This window comes from Oncorhynchus mykiss, chromosome 19 (genome assembly GCF_057628025.1).
Source record: "Oncorhynchus mykiss isolate SJ-2025 chromosome 19, ASM5762802v1, whole genome shotgun sequence".
NCBI classification, from domain to species: domain Eukaryota; kingdom Metazoa; phylum Chordata; class Actinopteri; order Salmoniformes; family Salmonidae; genus Oncorhynchus; species Oncorhynchus mykiss.
Genome location: NC_143040.1, coordinates 26,646,020 through 26,667,512, shown reverse-complemented (window position 1 = coordinate 26,667,512; position 21,493 = coordinate 26,646,020). Strand labels below are relative to the sequence as shown.

Below are 21,493 nucleotides of genomic sequence, written 5' to 3'. Positions count from 1 at the left end.
AACATAAGTTACAAACAATGTGAAAAAACTAACGCCGTACCTTCTCCGCTATGCAATCTGGTTTCCGAGCTGGTCTCGGGTGCACCTCAGCCACGCTCAAGGTCCTAAACGATATCTTAACCGCCATCATAAAAGACAGTACTGTGCAGCCGTCTTCATCAACCTGGCCAAGGCTTTCGACTCTGTCAATCGCCGTATTCTTATTGGCAGACTCAACAGCCTTGGTTTCTCTAATGACTGCCTCACCTGGTTTACTAACTACTTCTCCGATAGAGTTCAGTGTGTCAAATTGGAGGGCTTGTTGTCCGAACCTTTGGCAATCTCTATGGGGGTGCGACAGGGTTCAATTCTCTGGCCTACTCATTTCTCTGTATTTATCAATGATGTCGCTCTTGCTGCGGGTGATTCTTTGATCCACCTCTACGCAGACAACACCATTCTGTATACTTCTGGCCCTTCTTTGGACATTGTGTTAACAATCCTCCAAATGAGCTTCAATGCCATACAACACTCCTTCTGTGGCCTCCAACTACTCTTAAATGCTAGTAATACAAAATGCATGCTCTTCAACCGATCGCTGCCCACACCCGCCCACCTGACATCACTACTAGTAGCATCACTACTCTGGATGGTTCTGACTTAGAATATGTGAACAAGTATGAATACCTAGGTGTCTGGCTAGACTGTAAACTCTCCTTCCAGACTCACATTAACCTTTTCATGCGTGAGTTCCAAATATCTCTAACGGTCGCCTCAGCGTAAATGTTTTTATGCACGTGATGTTAGAACGTTCTCTCCATTCCAGAATGTGATTGTTACGCAACAGTACATTTAATCCGCGCTGCCCTCAAACCAAGGCACTTAGCCTGTTTTTATTTATAGGCTGTTTCAACTTCAATTTCAAATGATTTTCTAAGACGTTTTTATTTTCTAAGAACAGTCTAAATTGAGGTGTGTTCCGCTTCCTCATTCATTCACATAAAAATAGTAATTTTTACTTTTGCGGACAATTCCGAGCTGTCTCTGCCTGGCCGGTTCCCCTCTTTCCACTGGGATTCTCTGCCTCTAACCCTATTACAGGGGCTGAGTCACTGTCTTACTGGGGCTCTCTCATACCGTCCCTGGGAGGGGTGCGTCACCTGAGTAGGTTGAATCACTGATGTGATCATCCTGTCTGGGTGGGTGCCCCCTCCCCCCTTGGGTTGTGCCGTGGCGGAGATCTTTGTGGGCTATACTCAACCTTGTCTCAGGATGGTAAGTTGATGTTTGAAGATATCCCTCTAGTGGTTTGGGGGCTGTGCTTTGGCAAAGTGGGTGGGGTTATATCCTTCCTGTTTGGCCCTGTCCGGGGGTGTCCTCGGATGGGGCTACAGTGTCTCCTGACCCCTCCTGTCTCAGCCTCCAGTATTTATGCTGCAGTAGTTTATGTGTCGGGGGGCTAGGGTCAGTTTGTTATCTGGAGTACTTCTCCTGTCCTATTCGGTGTCCTGTGTGAATTTAAGTGTGCTCTCTCTAATTCTCTCTTTCTCTCTTTGTTTCTCTCTCTCGGAGGACCTGAGCCCTAGGACCATGCCTCAGGACTACCTGACATGATGACTCCTTGCTGTCCCCAGTCCACCTGGCTGTGCTGCTGCTCCAGTTTCAACTGTTCTGCCTTATTATTATTGGACCATGCTGGTCATTTATGAACATTTGAACATCTTGGCCATGTTCTGTTATAATCTCCACCCGGCACAGACAGAAGAGGACTGGCCACCCCACATAGCCTGGTTCCTCTCTAGGTTTCTTCCTAGGTTTTGGCCTTTCTAGGGAGTTTTTCCTAGCCACCGTGCTTCTACACCTGCATTGCTTGCTGTTTGGGGTTTTAGGCTGGGTTTCTGTACAGCACTTTGAGATATCAGCTGATGTACGAAGGGCTATATAAGTACATTTGATTTGATTCATTTTTGCGACATTTCTGACCCGGACAAAATTCCCCAAGCACTTTCCAATTGTTTTCATGCATTCCAATTATTGCATATATTGTAATGGGCACATGTTATGTGTGTAAAATACTTTTTGAAGGTTGAACTGATTATGATGAGCTAAGCAAATTCCAACTGTGTGTAGCCATGTTTGTTGACATACAATGCATTCTGGGTTTCACGTAATTGTCTGGTCTGTTGGACCAAAGACGTTACAACAAAATGAGGTGAGTAAGGGTTCACTTATTTTTTGAGGACTTCCGCAAATGAATGGTGGACGACACCCCCCCTTGAACATGCATACTGTAAACAGACCAAACTCATCTTGTCTCCTCTTATTATCTTTGGTTTCTGTGAGGGGAAAAAAAGCATGGCAATGCGCAGAAACTAAATATCATCGGATTACTTTTGATTTCTAGGGAGTGTTTTACTCAATTATTTCGATCAATGGTGAGCTCACCCGTAATGTGATTAATTATAAATAGTCATTTCTATTAGCTAATTCATATTGTAGTTTGTCAGCGAGAGTTATACAAGTATGACCCCGTGATTCAGGTCAATATTTCCTCAGTTAGCGCTAGGACGAAAAGTAGCCTACATTTTTCCAGTTTGGACGACTGTGTTATGCTGTAGATACATTTGTGAATGACCTAAAACATGCTTCCAAATATGAACAGCTCACATTCTGGACATAACTTTGTAAGGACTGTGTTTGTACGAAATATTTCTGAAAAAGGTATGGCCAGCTCAAATTCTGATTGTTGCGTCATTCTAATCTAATCTAATCACACCTGGTTTGATCGGATGCTAAAGGTACCACTGTAGAATGTCCCTGTAGAATGGTCACACCCGTGTGCTGGTACGTGTGAAAAGGTTAAGCATCTCCAATCCAAAGTTAAATCTATTATAAATCCTATTTCACAACAAATCCTCCTTCACTCATGCTGCCAAATATACCCTCGTAAAACTGTCTATCCTATCGATCCTTGACATCGGCGATGTCATTTACAAAATAGCCTCCAACACTCTACTCAGCAAATTGGATGCAGTCTATCACAGTGCCATCCGTTTTGTCACCAAAGCCCCATATATTACCCACCACTGTGACCTGTATGCTCTCGTTGGCTGCTCCTCGCTACATGTTCGTCGCCAAACCCACTGGCTCAAGGTCATCTATAAGTCTTTGCTAGGTAAAGCTCCTCCTTATCCCCTGCTCACTGGTCACCATAGCAACACCCACCCATAGCACTCGCTCCAGCAGGTACAGTGCCTTGCGAAAGTATTCGGCCCCCTTGAACTTTGCGACCTTTTGCCACATTTCAGGCTTCAAACATAAAGATATAAAACTGTATTTTTTTGTGAAGAATCAACAACAAGTGGGACACAATCATGAAGTGGAACGACATTTATTGGATATTTCAAACTTTTTTAACAAATCAAAAACTGAAAAATTGGGCGTGCAAAATTATTCAGCCCCCTTAAGTTAATACTTTGTAGCGCCACCTTTTGCTGCGATTACAGCTGTAAGTCGCTTGGGGTATGTCTCTATCAATTTTGCACATCGAGAGACTGAAATTTTTTCCCATTACTCCTTGCAAAACAGCTCGAGCTCAGTGAGGTTGGATGGAGAGCATTTGTGAACAGCAGTTTTCAGTTCTTTCCACAGATTCTCGATTGGATTCAGGTCTGGACTTTGACTTGGCCATTCTAACACCTGAATATGTTTATTTTTGAACCATTCCATTGTAGATTTTGCTTTATGTTTTGGATCATTGTCTTGTTGGAAGACAAATCTCCGTCCCAGTCTCCATCAGGTTTTCTTCCAGAATGGTCCTGTATTTGGCTCCATCCATCTTCCCATCAATTTTAACCATCTTCCCTGTCCCTGCTGAAGAAAAGCAGGCCCAAACCATGATGCTGCCACCATCATGTTTGACAGTGGGGATGGTGTGTTCAGCTGTGTTGCTTTTACGCCAAACATAACGTTTTGCATTGTTGCCAGAAAGTTCAATTTTGGTTTCATCTGACCAGAGCACCTTCTTCCACATGTTTGGTGTGTCTCCCAGGTGGCTTGTGGCAAACTTTAAACGACACTTTTTATGGATAACTTTAAGAAATGGCTTTCTTCTTGCCACTCTTCCATAAAGGCCAGATTTGTGCAATATACGACTGATTGTTGTCCTATGGACAGAGTCTCCCACCTCAGCTGTAGATCTCTGCAGTTCATCCAGAGTGATCTTGGGCCTCTTGGCTGCATCTCTGATCAGTCTTCTCCTTGTATGAGCTGAAAGTTTAGAGGGACGGCCAGGTCTTGGTAGATTTGCAGTGGTCTGATACTCCTTCCATTTCAATATTATCGCTTGCACAGTGCTCCTTGGGATGTTTAAAGCTTGGGAAATCTTTTTGTATCCAAATCCGGCTTTAAACTTCTTCACAACAGTATCTCGGACCTGCCTGGTGTGTTCCTTGTTCTTCATGATGCTCTCTGCGCTTTTAACGGACCTCTGAGACTATCACAGTGCAGGTGCATTTATACGGAGACTTGATTACACACAGGTGGATTGTATTTATCATCATTCGTCATTTAGGTCAACATTGGATCATTCAGAGATCCTCACTGAACTTCTGGAGAGAGTTTGCTGCACTGAAAGTAAAGGGGCTGAATAATTTTGCACGCCCAATTTTTCAGTTTTTGATTTGTTAAAAAAGTTTGAAATATCCAATAAATGTCGTTCCACTTCATGATTGTGTCCCACTTGTTGTTGATTCTTCACCAAAAAATACAGTTTTATATCTTTATGTTTGAAGCCTGAAATGTGGCAAAAGGTCATAAAGTTCAAGGGGGCCGAATACTTTCGCAAGGCGCTGTATATCTCACTGGTCATCCCCAAAGCAAACACCTAATTTGGCCGCCTTTCCTTCCAGTTCTCTGCTGCCAATGACTGGAACGAATTGCAAAAATCACTGAAGTTAGAGACTTATATCTCCCTCACTAACTTTAAGCTTCAGCTGTTAGAGCAGCGACCCGATCGCTGCAGCTGTACACAGCCCATCTGTAAATAGCCCATCCAACCAACTACCTACCTCATCCTCATATTTGTTTTTCTGCTCTTTTGCACAACAGTATTTCTACTTGGACATCCTCATCTGCACATACATCACTCCAGTGTAAATTGCTAAATTGTAATTACTTCGCCACTATTGGCCTTACCTGCTTGCTTCATTTGCACACACTGTATACAGATTTTTCTATTGTGTTATTGACTCAATGTTTGTTTATCCCATGTGTAACTCTGTTGTTTTTGTCGCACTGCTTTGCTTTATCTTGGCCAGGTCGCAATTATAAATGAGAACTTGTTCTCAACTGGCCTACCTGGTAAAATAAAGGTGAAATAAAAAAATATTAAAATATAAAAAATAGCATGGTTGGTTAAGAGCCAATAAAACAGCAGGCATCCTCTCCGGCACCATTAATCTGTACTTTACATTACAACATTGGCGTGTGAAAGTATTCACCCCCTTGGCATTTTTCCTATTTTGTTGTCTTTACAACCTGTAATTAAAATGGATTTTGGGGACGGGTTGTATCATTTGATTTACACAACATGCCTACCACTTTGAAGCTGCAAAATATTTTTTCTTCTGAACAAACAAGAAATAAGACAAAAAACAGAACTTGAGTGTGCATAACTATTCATCCCCCCCAAAGTCAATACTTTGTAGAGCCACATTTTGCAGCAATTACAGCTACTAGTATCTTGGGGTATGTCTCTATAAGCTTTGCACATCTAGTCACTGGGATTTCTGCCCAGTCTTCAAGGCAAAACTGCTCCAGCTCCTTCACGTTGGATGGGTTCCACTGGTATACAGTAATCTTTAAGTCATACCAAAGATTCTCAGTTGGATTGAGTTCTGTGCTTTGACTAGACCATTCCAAGACATTTAAATGTTTCCCTTAAACGACTTGAGTGTTGCTTTAGCAGTATGCTTAGGGTCATTGTCCTGCTGGAAGGAGAACCTCCGTCCCAGTCTCAAATCTCTGGAAGACTGAAACAGGTTTCTCTCAAGAATTTCCCTGTATTTAGCACCATCCATCATTTCTTGATTTCTGACCAGTTTCCAAGTCCCTCCCAATGAAAAACATCCCCACTGCATGATGCTGCCACCACCATGTTTCACTGTGGGGACAGGGTTCTTGGGGTGATGAGAGGTGTTGGATTTGTGCCAAAAAGCTCAATTTTAGTCTAATCTGACCAGAGTACCTTCTTCCATATTATTGGGGAGTCTCCCACGTGCCTTTTGGTGAACACCAAACGTGTTTGCTTATTTTTTTCTTTAACCTCTCTAGGGTATGTGGGACACTAGCATCCCACCTGGCCAACATCCAGTGAGATTGCAGAGCGCCAAATTCAAATACAGAAATACTCATTATAAAAAATCTGAAAACCACACATATTTTACATAGGTTTAAAGATTAATTTCTTGTGAATCCAACCACGGTGTCAGATTTTAAAAATGCTTTACAGTGAAAGCATACCATACGATTATTTGAGAACATAGCCCAGCAGACAAATCATTACAAACAGTAACCAGCCAAATAGAAGAGTTACACAAGTCAGAAATAGAGATAAAATTAATCCCTCTGATGATCTTCATATGGTGGCACTCAGAAGACTTTCATTTACACAGTAAATGTTCCTTTTGTTCGATAAAGACTCTTTATATCCAAAAACGTTTTGTTCACGTGTTTTCTTCAGTAATCCACAGGCTCAAACACAGTCAAAACAGGCAGACAAAAAAATCTAAATTGTATCCGTAAAATTCATAGAAACATGTCAAACGATGTTTATATTCAACCCTCAGGTTGTTTTTAGCCTAAACGATCTATAATATTTCAACCGGACAATAATGTTGTCAATATAAAAGGTAAACCAGTAAGGCACTCTCTCGGGATTGCGCATGAAAAAGCTCTGTGACACAGCAGGGTCCACTCATTCAGACTGGTCTTACTCACTCATTTATCAGATTACAAGCCTGAAACAATTTCGAAAGACTGTTGACATCTAGTGGAAGGCATAGGAACTGCAATTTGTGTCCTAAGTCAATGGATACTGTAATGGCATTGAATAGAAAAATAAAAAAATAAAAAAACCTACTTCCTGAATGGATTTTTCTCAGCTTTTCGCCTGCCAAATCAGTTCTGTTATACTCACAGACACTTTTAACAGTTTTGGATACTTTAGAGTGTTGTCTATCCAAATCTACCAGCTATATGCATATCATATCTTCTGGGCCCGAGTAGCAGACCGTTTAATTTGGGCATGCTTTTCATCCAAAATTCCGTTAAGCAATGGCTTTTTTTCTGTCCACTCTTCCATAAAGCCCAGCTCTGTGGAGTGTATGGCTTATTGTGGTCCTATGGACAGATACTCCAATCTCAGCTGTGGAGCTTTGCAGCTCCACAGCTGAGATTGGAGTATCTGTCCATAGGACAGCAGCAACACGAGAGCCGCTTGAACGTAAAAAATATTGAACATGTGAACTTTCATGTGCCTTAATAACAAACTCGTATGCCATCTGTAAATACGAATACAATTGTTTAATTACGAGCCTTGTTGGGTAAGCCACAGAAAAAGTTAGCAACCTTCCCACTAGCCATGATTGGCTGAGATAATGAGTGGGCTGGACATGCCGGGAGAGGAGTTCAGATTGTTCTGCCATAGAAGCTTGTCAGTCTGTGTTGGTAATCATCCTGTCGAACGCGGCTTTAAAAAAAAGTTTTGTGTAGTGAAGCTGCATAAGTGTGGCTCTCCACTTTCTGGAGGATCAAGTTTTGAAATCAGTGGAATTCAATTATGATAGCTAAAGAGATGAAGGAAACACCTGCCTCCGGATTTCATCTTCAAAGACCGAATACAGGTGGCGAGTCACAAATTATTTCTGAGTGTTAGAGCATGCCCCTGTCTATCCGTAAATGTAAAAAACAGGAAAATAAATGCAGTCTGGTTTGCTTTATATAAGGAATTTGAAATTATTTATACATGTACTTTTGATACTTAAGTGTATTTAAAACTAAATACTTTTAGACTTCTACTTAAGTAGTATTTTACTGGGTGACTTTCACTTTTACTTGAGTCATTTTCTATTACGATATCTTTACTTTTCCTCAAGTATGAAAATTGTGTCGTTTTTCCACCACTACAGACACACAACATCCCTTTACTTGTCCTCTCCATTCAGAATTGAACCTGAATATTGCCCGCATGTGACATGAATGGCCAGACACATACTGTAGAGGGCACAAAAGGTTCCCTGTCAGCATGGGCCAAATGGTGACACACATGACAAATATTGACATGCTTACCATTAAAGAGGAACTTACAGCGTCTTAAGAGCATTAAATCTCATAAAAATATACACCCTCAGGAAGAATATGGCAATTTTTGAAAAACATTTTGTGACAAGCTAGCAAATAGATATGGTCATTTCACATTTTTCATACATTCATAGACTGTTTGGGAATGATGTTCTACACAAGTTTATATAGGGTCAAATCACAATTGAAGATAGCTGTCTGTAACTCCATGTTTCGTGTATTTCACCCAATGCAGAGTTACGAGCACATTTCTAAAGTTGGGTTTGGTCCATCAGTTACTACTGAAGAACATCACACCACACAGCATTTGCAAAATAGAGACTGAATATCGTGACGGATCCACCTTCTGCCCTATCGCTTTCACATGTTCACATCTTTCAGATCTGTGAAAATTTGATGGAGCGTTGGAGCTAGAGGAAGGGGCCCTCTACCTATTACACATTACACACAGAGTGGTTTCACCTACCACCACCACACAGGTGGCCAATTATTTGAATGAAGGACCCTCTCTGTGCTACAAAGGTTGACTGACTCATCCATCACGCAGACAAACAGTCCCCAAAAGGCCAAAGTCAGCTCATAAAGGCTGCAGAGTGTACCATTATTAACTCCTCTGTCCCCAGCCTCATATCCTTTACCATTATTAACTCCCCTGCCATCTCGCAATTCTGGCAAATGCCAGAATGGCAGGACCATTTGTTAGTTGGGTGGGCTGGTCGAAATGGACACACACAAAAAAAATGTTTCTACATAAAAAAAAAACAATGAGTAAGATGAGATGGAAGATTACATTTTTTTTGCAATTTCTCTGGTATACTAATCTATAATGAGATTATGGCTGATCAGTGGGCAATGGCCAAGATCATGGATTGTAAAAACAGAAAGGATGCCTACAAATGTAGAAAGAGCACATTCTACATTATTACCTCACTCAAAACATCCTATTTTTTTTGGTGGCTTAAAACAATGATTTTGTCAAACAGTAAAGTGCATTATCCTCATGATTCCTGTAATGAAAGTTTCTGCCCTGCCACTGTCCCTGTGGCCTCGCTGGGGCCTGCTGCTGTGATGAGAGTGCTGCTCTCCTGTCCCCCCATCAGCTCGAGAGAAAAATGTATTCTGATCGTATAACATTTCGAAATCCAATTGCAGTAAACCACAGCTTTGGAAGCTCTGTCCCCTTGCCCTCGTCGAAGAGAGGCTCTTAGCTTTCTGTAGGTATCTTTTTATTTCTCAACTCTCAATATTCAGCTCAATAGCAACTATTTTATAACCAATATGTTTGATATGGCTTTGAGATATGGAGCAGTGCACGCGAAATGCGCACCGGATTTTGCGAAGGCCTATAGGTCTCATGGGTGTATGGTTAGTTGAATACATGGCTACTAGAGGTTGTATTATATTTAGTGTGTATAATATTTATAATTAGAGTTAGCAATCTAATTCATGTTTTTTGTGTTTCCACTTCCTCAGGTGTTGAAATCCAAATGAATTAGCCTATGATATCACTTTAACAAATTGCTGTATATTTACTGCTGTAAAATTACAGCAATTACAATAAAGTACTGTGTTACCTGTTTTACTGTATATTTGCAGAAGCGTACTGTGAAATATGGTGCATTATGAGAAAATGATGTGGGCTGAGAAATAATCTCTGATTCATTAACACATTTTGATGGATGCCTTGTAAGAGACTATATTTGTTGCACTATTTTGGGGCGGCAGGGTAGCCTAGTGGTTAGAGCATTGGACTAGTAACCGGAAGGTTGCATAACCCCCGAGCTGACAAGGTACAAATATGTCGTTCTGCCCTGAACAGGCAGTTAACCCACTGTTCCTAGGCCGTCATTGAAAATAAGAATTTGTTCTTAACTGACTTGCCTAGTTAAATAAAGATAAAAATGACTGGGAATGCTGTACCATACTGTATTTTTTTATTTTTTTTTGTCCTGTAAAACTAATGTAACTTACTGGCTTCTGTACTGCCAGTAATTTATTAGAATTTAGTACCACCCCACAGAATACAGTACCATTCTGTAATTTTGGAGCACCAAAAACCTTTTGTGAGTGCATGGTATTGTTGTGGCTCATTAACACATTTTGAGGCATGCCTTGTAAGAGGCCATACTTGTTGTACCCGTTAGTAAGGGTGCTGTACCAATTTAAGTGATAACAATTACTGTACATCTATATGCGGGACAGATCAGAGTTGTCGTAAGTCTCAAATCAATTAAAGGTTGAGTGTTTAGTTTAGATTTTTTTTTTAAATCTGTTTTGCCCTGTAGTCACTGCCAGTTTCAAAGCATTTGTTAAGTGCACGTGATTTAAAAGACAAAATATGAATTGTTATGTTATGTTTAATATATAATAATATATTCACTGTTAGCAATTGCTGTAATGTTATTACAATACAAATTAACAATACAGCACTGTATTGCTGTATACACTGAGCATACCAAACATTTGGAACACCTGTACTCTGTCAATTTACTGCAGCATTCTGTAAAATTGCATTGTGGACACATTTTGTGGGAGGGGAAAGAATCACTGGCTCATTAACATTTTGAGGCATGCCTTGTAAGTGGATATATTTGTTGCACCCGTTAGTAACAATGCTGTACCAATTAAACTGACATGTGGTAGTAGTGCCCTAACAATTGAATGTATATAGGGAACAGATCAGAATTTCAACGGGTCACCTCTTAAGGATCGGACTCTTTTTTTTATTTGCCTAAAATGACACCCAAATCTAACTGCCTGTACCTCAGGACCTGAAGCAAGGATATGCATATTTTTGATACCGTTTGATACCGTTTGTGGAAATGTTAGATTTATGTAGGAGAACATAACATATTAGATCTGGCAAAATATAATACAAAGAAAAAAAACATGCATTTGTTTGTATTTATTTTTGTATCATCTTTGAAATGCAAGAGAAAGGCCACAATGTATTATTCCAGCCCAGGCACAAGATTTTGGCCACTAGACAGCAGCAGTGTATGTGCAAAGTTTTAGACTGATCCAATGAACCATGGCATTTCTGTTCAAAATGTTGTATCAAGACTGCCCAAATGTGCCTAATTGGTTTATTAATATATTTTCAAAATCATAACTGTGCACTCTCCTAAAACAATAGCATGGTATAATTTCACTGTAATATCTACTGTAAATTGGACAGTGCAGTGCGATTAACAAGAATTTAAGCTTTCTGCCAATATCAGATATGTCTATATATTTTTTTTCTTCACATTTTCAAACAGCACATTTATATTTTCCAAAGAGGCTATAGATTTGGGTGAGGATTTGTTCTCACCTGAGTAGTCTCGTTTCACTGCCAACAATAAAATTAAACCATCTAGTGTTCTGCAAAATAACACCACAATGTCAAATACAGAAAGCCTAGTCAAATAATTACCATCCAGTCACATTTACCATTACTCTCTCGCGGGAAACCTTCACTCTTGTGCAGACATTTAGAAACGAAACATGACAATTTAAAAAATAAGCCATGGGACTTTTTTGAGCGAGAATAAAGATGAATGTCAAGTAGTAAGACATGTATAAAAGCAACAGATACCATTAATAAGAAGGGGCTAGAAGTGTCTTATATGGTGAGCTACCGAGTGGCTAGGACAAGCAAACCCCATACTATTGTGGAGGACTTAATCTTCCTGCTGCTGCAAATATGGCTGGGACAATGCTGGGGGAAAAAGACCCCAAAAATATACAGACAATGCCATCAAACTACACTGTTTCATGGTGCATCAGTGACATAGCAGGAGACGTTTTGAAACAATTACTGCTTCGCATATAAGCCAGTGAATTATATGTGTTACAGCTGGATGAGTCAACAGACGTGGCGACCTAGCACCACTCCTGGTATATGTCTGTTACGTTTATGGGGGGGCAATTAACATGATCAACATGATAGGATATTTTTAAAGTACTGTACAGCTTCGTGACATCAAATTAACTTTGGTGGTCAAGATGTGTTGGTATCTGTACTGATTGTGCAAAAGCCATGACAGGGAGACATAGTGGAGTGGTAACGCGTGTGCAAGTAGTTGCTCCCGACTCCACTTGGGTCCACTGCAGCATCCATAGAGAGGCTCTTGCTGCCAAGGGAATGCCTGACAGCTTGAAATATGTTTTGGACACTACAATGAAAGGGCTTAACTTTGTTATAGCAAGGCCCCTCAACTCTCGTGTATACAATGATTATACAATGATATGGGCAGCTACCATGTAATGCTTTTACAACATACATAAGTGCGCTGGTTATCAAGGGGCAAAGTATTGACGCATTTCTTTAAATTGAGAGACAAGCTTAATTGTTTCTTTACTGACCATAATTTTCACTTGTCTGACCTCTTGCATGATGATGAGTTTCTCACACGCCTGAATGATCTGAATCTAGGATTACAGGGACTCTCCGCAACTATATTCAATGTGCGGGACGAAACTGAGACTATGATTAAGAAGTTGTAGCTCTTCTCTGTCTGCATAACATTGTATGATTTGTTGTGTGCAAATGAACTCAAGCTTACAGACAATGTCAAATGTGATATAGCCAAACACCGGAGTGAACTGGTTGTGCAATTACGCAGGTACTTTCCTGAAACGGACAACACCAACAACTTGATTCGATATCCCTTTCATGGCCTGCCTCCAAGTGCACTTACCGATATCTGAACAAGAGAGGCTCATCGAAATTGCAACAAGCTGTTCTGTGATAATTTAATTTAATCAGAAGCCACTGCCAGATTTCTGGATTGGGCTGCGCTCAGAGTTTTGAAGGGCTATGGGACTATAAAAAGTGTGGGAACCACTGCTGTAGCGGTTAAACAATTAACGGTGGAATATTAAAGCCATGTCCTTTTCATCTGTTTTGCCTTGGAATCAAGGTCACTTTAGAAGCTTTTGTTTAGGGTTCTAGAAGTGCAAGTGATCTAAAACACAAACTATTCATAAATATCTAGTAGCCAACCTGCTTGCACTAATCCCATGTAATTACAGTAAAACACCATCATGATTACAGATGCATTTACTCTCTTACAGTATGTTAGGCTAATTTTACAGCACTTTGATGTTGCTCTGAATTTTCCAGTAACTTGCAGGAATCTACATTAACATTCATTGCTCTAGCCAGAGATGAGCAAATATGTATCCAAAAGGTATTGCATTATAAATACAGGTCATTTTAAAGACCAATGTATTCTTAACTACGACAAGATTCCCAGTAAAGGTTACAGAAACATTTGACTTCCCATGACGGTTTAAAAAAGTAAAAAAGCAAGTAAAAATTTGTATTTGAAAATACTAATTAAAGTGTTACAAAATAGGCAACGTGTATTGCAGTTCTGACCAGAAATACCAACAGTATATCAAATACATGTAACAGAAATAATGGCAATAGCTACCTGCACTCTAAATAAGACACAGTTTACTAACTACTGTGCTTCCAGGAATGCACTGTACATTCTAGAAATACTGCATGTTACTGTAGTCAGGTGTTCCAGTAATATTCTGTAAATGTGTGCTACAGTAAAGGTCCTGTAAATCTAAAGTAATTTACTGGCTTCTGTGCTGCCGTTTACTGTAAGTTTACAGTAACCTACTGGGTACTGTGCTGCCAGCAATTTACTGTAAAAAATTGCAGGACATTTTTTACGATGATGTATTCATTATTTTATATATTTTTTCCTAGAAATGATGGAGTCCTATTTTGACCAGGGTCTCCACAAGTTCCCGAAATTGTCCCCGATTAGCCCTCAGAAACAAAAAAGCAACTCTGAAGTTAAATTGAGGCCGACAATTCAGTAATCAAACGCTGTATCGAGTCAGATTTGCATGTGCAAATGATGTCTATCCCTCCCGCTGCATTGCTGCAGGCCTTTTATGAGAACGTTTGATCAGTGTTTGTCACGTCGACTGCCGTGCCTTCCCTCCAGCCTGCCGGCAACCATTATGCGCACCTGCCATCAATCATTACACGCACCTGCTCCTCATGATTAGGCTCACCTGGACTCCATTTCCTCTCTCATTACCTCCCCTATATCTGGCACTCCCTTAAGTCTATTCCCAAGGCAGTATTTAATATGTGTTTCATGTCTGTACGCCACTCATGTGTCTTGTTTTGGTCATGTTCGGTTTATTATTAAACTCACCATCTACGCTTGCTTCCTGACTCCAAGCTCCCACATTTCAGAATACTGCCTCAACAAATGGAAGCAGCAGGAAATCAGGACATCTCCCAGATGGTTGACCAACATGGATACCTACTTCGTTAGCACCATGACCAGCTGGCACAACTGGGGACGGCTATGGAAGAGGTTCTTTGCAGCCTTCAGCTTCTCGAACATGCCGAGAGGCATCGCCTTCCATTAGCGGAGGATACTCTGCCACCAGTCGAGCCAGCACCTCAGTCTCTTCAGCAGTCCACCCAGGTCAGCAATGTCTGTTTGTCCCTTCCGGATAAATATGACGGAAACCCATCTAATTGACGTGGCTTCCTACTCCAGTGATCCCTCTATTTTGTGCATCAGATGGAGCCCCCACCACCAAGAGGTCCAAGGTTGCCATGGTTATTTATCTGCTGTCTGGGCGGGCATTGGAGGATTCCGGAGCCGCTGGCAACTTTATTGACCAGACCCTTGCTTCCTCTCTGAACATCCCCTCAAACCCGCTCTCCTCTCCGTTTCCGGTTCAAGCTCTTGATAATTGGCCACTAGAAACCGGAACCGTCACACACATCCCCACACCCCTTACCGTGGAGTCTATTCATCAGGAAAACAACCCCCTTCATCACTAGTGCACCAGCTCATAAACTCATTCTCGGCTTCCCATGGCTCCAACACAATAACCCCACCATCTCATGGTCGAGGATGAGAATCATGGACTGGTCACCCGGATGCCAGAGGACCTGTTTTCCTGTTCCCTCTCGTGTCATAACCCCTGTGGTCTGGGACGTAGATGTGGCCATTCGCCAGGCTCTGGAGAGAGAACCCACCCAATACCTGTCCTCCTGAGCGCATCTATGTTCCCACGGGGATAAGGGAGCGACCGTTGACCTGGGCACACACAGCTGTCGTTGCTGGACATCCTGGAATCACCCATACTATACAAATCGCTCTCCAAAACTTATTGGTGGCCCACCTTGGCGTAGGACGTTACACACTACGTTAACTCAGGTCCTGTGCATGCCCAAACTAAGTCTCTTGGGAACGCTCCAGCAGGAAAACACCTTCCTGTGCCTCATCCCTGGTCTCATCTGTCCATTGACTTTACCGATCTCCCCTCTGACAGTTTCACCACCATTCTGGTGGTTGTGGACAGATTTTAAAAAATCATGTCGCTTCATCCCTCTCTGGTCTCCCTACTGCGATCCAGGTCGCTGAGGCACGGTTCCAGCAGATCTTACGGCATTATGGCCTTACGGAGGACATCTTCTCAGACCGTGGCCCCCAATTCACATCATGGGTGGGTCATTCTCATGAAACCATTAAAATACCATGGCAGTAATCATTTTAAATATAAAACATGTAATATAACAAAATATCATAAAGATACTGTTCTCTACCTTGCACAGTCATTTCAATTTAGGAAGGATTTTTTTGTATTTTATTGCATTTTCTCATTACCGCACCACGTCCAGCTCTGAATGTATGTTATGTTGTAATTTAAAGAGTGAAATGAAAATATTCTGAAAAAGATAAATGGATGTTCTACTGATGTTTTCAAATTACAGAAAGTATTAACTTAATAATAATGGAAAATGAAGTGTCCATGACTGATTTTCTCAGCCTCTGTGACATTTTTCTTTAGGACTGTTTACACACACAGAACACTTTAAATCAAGTTTAATTTTGAATGAGGCAACACATCTGCCACTACCTTCAAGATGGCTACCAGGTAAACAGATCTCTTTATGTTTCTCCAGCTAAAAGTTAAACGTTCTTGTCAGAATGCGCACACGACAGTATTGATTATCATTACTGATACAGATAGTTTTACACATTTGGAACATTTTTCTATTTAAAATGATCTATGAAAAATATATTTAATGTCTAATTATGTTCATTGAGTAAGAATTTGCCTAGTCAACATGGCTTCTATGTTGTTTGCAAAACATGCTAAGGTTCCTCATCCTCCAACACCTTTCTCACATATTGCTGCAATTTAAGGCCGTTGCGAAACTTCTGTTTCGGTAATGACAATTTAAACAGACTATATATTTCAATGAATAGTTAATAATAGTAAATAATATAACTGTTGATTTTGCTTTGTCCTGTTTTAATTGCAGACAGTCAGCAAGTGACAAAAAAAAAACTTTAGCGAAGGCTGACAAAATTCAGAGACAGTTTAAACCAACCCAGAACTGCTGGAAGAGTACAGAAGGATTGAGAGAGAGGTTACAGAAAGAGTAATTGGCATATGTGTCTATGCCCTCATAGTGTCTATAGAAAGTCGGCACATGCGAGCGCACATGTCCACCACACACACGCACACACACAATGAGTAAGCCATTTAGTTTGTACAATAGCATGTCCACACTGTCTGTAAGCCATTCTGTCCCTACAATAGGATATGTGTACGCACACACGCGCACACACACACAGGCATACACACAGACAGTCAGTAATGTGTTCACCTAACACCTTTTTTGCACTATTGGTTAGAGTCTGTAAGTAAGCATTTCTCTGTGAGGTCTACCTACACCTGTTGAATTTGGTGCACGTGACAACTAATCTTTGATTTGAGTCCCTACTGTAGGATGCGTGAACAGTCTGTAAGCCATTCAGTCCCTTCTATAGGACATACACACACCCAGTCAGTAAGAAGAGATATCTCTACAGACACCAGGACCAATGAAGACATTTACCCCAAAGGAATCACTAAAAAGAACAGAAGAAAGAAAACACTTTCAAAGTTGTGCTACACAGAAGAGAAGCTTCTGGAGATGGTCAACCTAAACAGACAAAAGACTTGAGATGATGGGCCAAGAGCAAGAAGGCAATTGTCAGCATGGAAGGCAGAGAGGTCCAGAAAATGACAGAGGTCATCAGATAACATTACCTAATAACAGCCAGGGAAGACTATGCTCACACTTGTTATTGGATTCCTTCATCAAGATGAACCCTCCACTGTAATAAATCGGAAAAAGGGCCAGATATTCCGTAAGAGAGCCTTACGGGCACTATGGCAAATCTTCATAGAAGATTTGTGTCTGAGAATCCTAGGCACAACCTTTCCAAGGCTCAATTCTTTAAACTTAAGCCATTTTAGATTGGGCATCGACGAGTCACAGAGAAACATGTGCTTGCAAAACACATGAAAACTTTGGCTTGAAGATAAAGAAGCTGCACCAGCTTGGGGTCATAGAAACATCATCCCCAAGGGACACTGTACAGGCCAATGCAGGCCAGTGTAGTGATGATGACATGTCCTGCATGTACAAGACATGCAGCAATTGCATAAGACATTTCACACAACACTGGATCCTTCAACGAAAGGAAACATCGTATTGGAGGATTGAGTCACTCAATTTATACCAATAACAAAGAAATGCAAAGATTGGTCCACTGAAGAGAAGGAAGTGAGCATTGTGTTTCTTGAGAAGAGGCATACCTCCATTGAAAAGCTGGTGGACCTCACACAGGACCACCTCTCAAACTTCTCCAGACACATTTATAACATCAAGCACCAGTTTGAAAGACTGAGGAGATCGAGAGAGACCCTGACACAGAATGATGTAGTGGTTCACAGGCTACAGTGAGATCTACGCTTGTAAATACACCGGGGAAATCAAATAAACTCACTTTGGATGTGGCAACCAGTAACCATACTCAATGGGCCCACATCTCAATATTGGAATAGAAACTTTTACCTAGCCTCAACAGTGCCGTTTGTGCAAGGATTGAAGCATGTAACATGGAATTTCACAGAGGTGTCCCATGGAAAGGGTTCTCCTGATGACGTGGGCGGTGCCCTGATAAACCTGGCTGATTAGAATTGTGTCCTATGATACCAGATGCCGACACACTCTCTCTGAGCAGCTGAATCTCAATCTGTGAGGCTCTTCAAAATAACAGGACATCAAAACAAGTGGCGAATTAGTACCGCAGTACCTGGGACGATGAGACTTCATCAGGAGAGTGTTTAACTGAATGTCAGTTAAAAACAACCTTTATACTTGCCTTGATTCCTGGAGGAAATATCCTGTCAACAAGAGATGGTTTAAAACTGAAGTAAATTGAGTTTTGAAATGTGGTTAAAACTTCTTATGGCTTGGGGGCAGTATTTCGACATCTGGATGAGAGGCTTGTCCAAAGTAAACTGCCTGTTACTCAAGCCCAGAAGCTAGGATATGCATATAATTGGTAGATTTTGATAGAAAACACTCTAATGTTTCCAAAACTGTTAAAATACTGTCGGTGAGTATAACGGAACTGATATCACAGGCGAAAACCTGAGGGTTTTATGTGGGTATTTTCAATTGAGTGCTTATAGTTTCTAACGGGTTAGGACCCAGATTGCAGTTCCTATGGCTTCCACTACATGTCAACAGTCTTTAGACATTGTTCCAGGCTTGCTTTCTGAAAAATGAAGAAGAATGAGACCTTTCTCTCAGTGGACTGTAGTTTTTGGACTGGCGGTTTTGCGCGCCCTTAGTTGTTTTTCCTTTCTATTGAATACGCTATTGTCCGGTTGAAATATTATCGGTTATTTAGACAATTGACAACCTGAGGATTAATTATAAACATCGTTTGACATGTTTCGACAAACTTTATCAGTACTATTAGGATGTATTCGTCTGCATGTTTTGACCGCCTTTGAGCCAGTGGATTACTGAACAAAACGCGCAAACAAAACAGAGTTTTGGGGATATAAAGAGGGACTTTATCGAACAAAACAAACATTTATTGTGTAGCTGGGACTCTTGTGACTGCAAGAGTACAATATGACGGAGAACTGTTCCCTGGCACCATCACTGTCACGCCCTGACATTAGACATCTCTGTTTTCTATATATTTTGATTAGGTCAGGGTGTGACTAGGGTGGGTACTCTAGGTTTTTGTATGTCTAGGGGTTTTGTATGTCTACGTTGGACTGATATGGTTCCCAATCAGAGACAGCTGTTTATCGTTGTCTCAAATTGGGGATCATATTTAGGCAGACCATTTTCCCACTTTCTGGTGTGGGATCTTGTCTACAGTTAGGTGCCTGTGTGCACACTAGTAGCGTCACATTTCGGTTGGTTGCTTGTTGTTGGTGAATTTCAGTTCATTAAAAATATGTGGAACTCTATTCACGCTGCGCCTTGGTCTCATCATTACGACAATCGTGACAATCCGTGTTGTTGACGATAAATCCTGAGTCCTATTAAGTATTTTTTTAAATATTTTTTTTGTACTTTCTTTCCAGATTGGCAACGGTCAATACAAGGTTGACACTGAGTTGTGCTGGAGCTAACACGTTTTTCATTCCATCCATCAGATTTGAGGGACAAAAAGTCTGATACTTCTTTGACGACATAAAAGCTCATCATCCCAGAGCCACAACCTGCCACATCCTCAGCTCGACACTCTGAGATCTGGGCAAAGTACACAAACTGTGTTGCATGTCTGTATGCTACTCATGTTTCTTGTATTGTTTCATGTTCTGTTTCTTATTAATCACCACCTGCACTTGCTTCCTGACTCCCAGCACCCATGTTAGTGTTACATTGCAACCACTGCATGAACAACCATGCCCATGGCCAGGAAGTGCATATGCCACCAAACTTGGTTAATTGTAAAATTACTAGATATGAGAAGATTGAACCCCTGTCCCCCGCATCAACTTTTGCCATCAACTCCCTTGTCCCCTTCAACATTGACTACGCTTGATACAGAGGTGGTGATACTGTTTCTGGGGCTCTGTTCCTGATTAAAGGAGGAACAAAAGCGATAGAGAAGGGAGATACTTTCGCAACATAACTGACTACTAAAAAAATTAAAGTATTCAGACCCCTTGACTTTTTCCACATTTTGTTACGTTACAGCCTTATTCTAAAATGAATCTACACACAATACCCCATAATGACAAAGCAAATTTCATAAAAAATAGAAATATGTAAATGTGATAAGTATCAGACTCTTTACTCAGTACTTTGTCGAAGCACCTTTGGCAGCAATTACAGCCTTGAGTCTTCTTGGAACACCTGTCCTTGGAGTTTCTCCCATTCTTCACTGCAGATCCTCTCAAGCTCTGTCCGGTTGGATGGGGAACTTCACTCCTCAGCCATTTTCAGGTCTCTCCAGGGATGTTCGATCGGGTTCAAGTCCGGGCTCTGGGCCACTCAAGGACATTCAGAGACTTGTTCTGAAGCCACTTCTGCGTTGTCTTGGCTGTGTGCTTAGGCTCGCTGTCCTGTTGGAAGGTGAACCTTTGGCCCAGTCTGAGGTCCTGAGCTCTCTGGAAAAGGTTTTCATCAAGGATCTATCTGTGCTGATAAGGCAATGCCAGAATGAAAGAGACACATGTCGTGTCTTTGCCCTCTCTCGGTCTCTTTCCCACCTTCTCTCTCACGCTCCAGCGCCATTAGATTAATTGACACAGAGCACATAGGGAGAGAAATGTCCATGGGGAGTAAAGTTTCCCTTTCAGGCAGGCAGCAAGTGACAAAGAGGGAGGTCAAGAGAGAGAAAGAGAGAGAGAGGTGCCCAGAGCGAGGGTAGAGGTCATCGAAGTCTCATGCAGCTTAAAGTGCACGTTTGCAGTCTGTCCTGCCTGACACAATGTTCCCTTGTCTATTTTATTGAATGTATTCAAATGAGTTATCCACATGAACATTTTGATGAGAAATCCCTAACGTGTTTATTTTTCTTGCACATATAATGGAATGTAGCACTTTGTCAGTTTCTTAGTGAGGTTAGCTTGGCACCCTATAAGGACAGGGCATGACGAGAACCACATCAGCACTTGCTGGGGTTGAATCACCAACCGACTGGTTAGCAACATCCGCAACAGTTTAAGTCAAATGGCTAAACCACGGAAAAACAACTCCAGTTCCATTAGGCCCCAGTACTGTTGGTTGTCATCGATTGTCCATCACAGGTTCCCTACAGGGCCCCTGCAGGTCCACATCAGTCACTAATTAAAAATCAACTAC

The 21,493-nt window shown here is 41.3% G+C and overlaps 1 pseudogene; it reads left to right on the top strand.

The window, feature by feature from the left end:
* The first annotated feature begins 17,538 nt into the window (after positions 1 to 17,538).
* LOC149975153 (uncharacterized) lies at positions 17,539 to 18,179 on the top strand (annotated as a pseudogene).
* Positions 18,180 to 21,493: the final 3,314 nt, after the last annotated feature.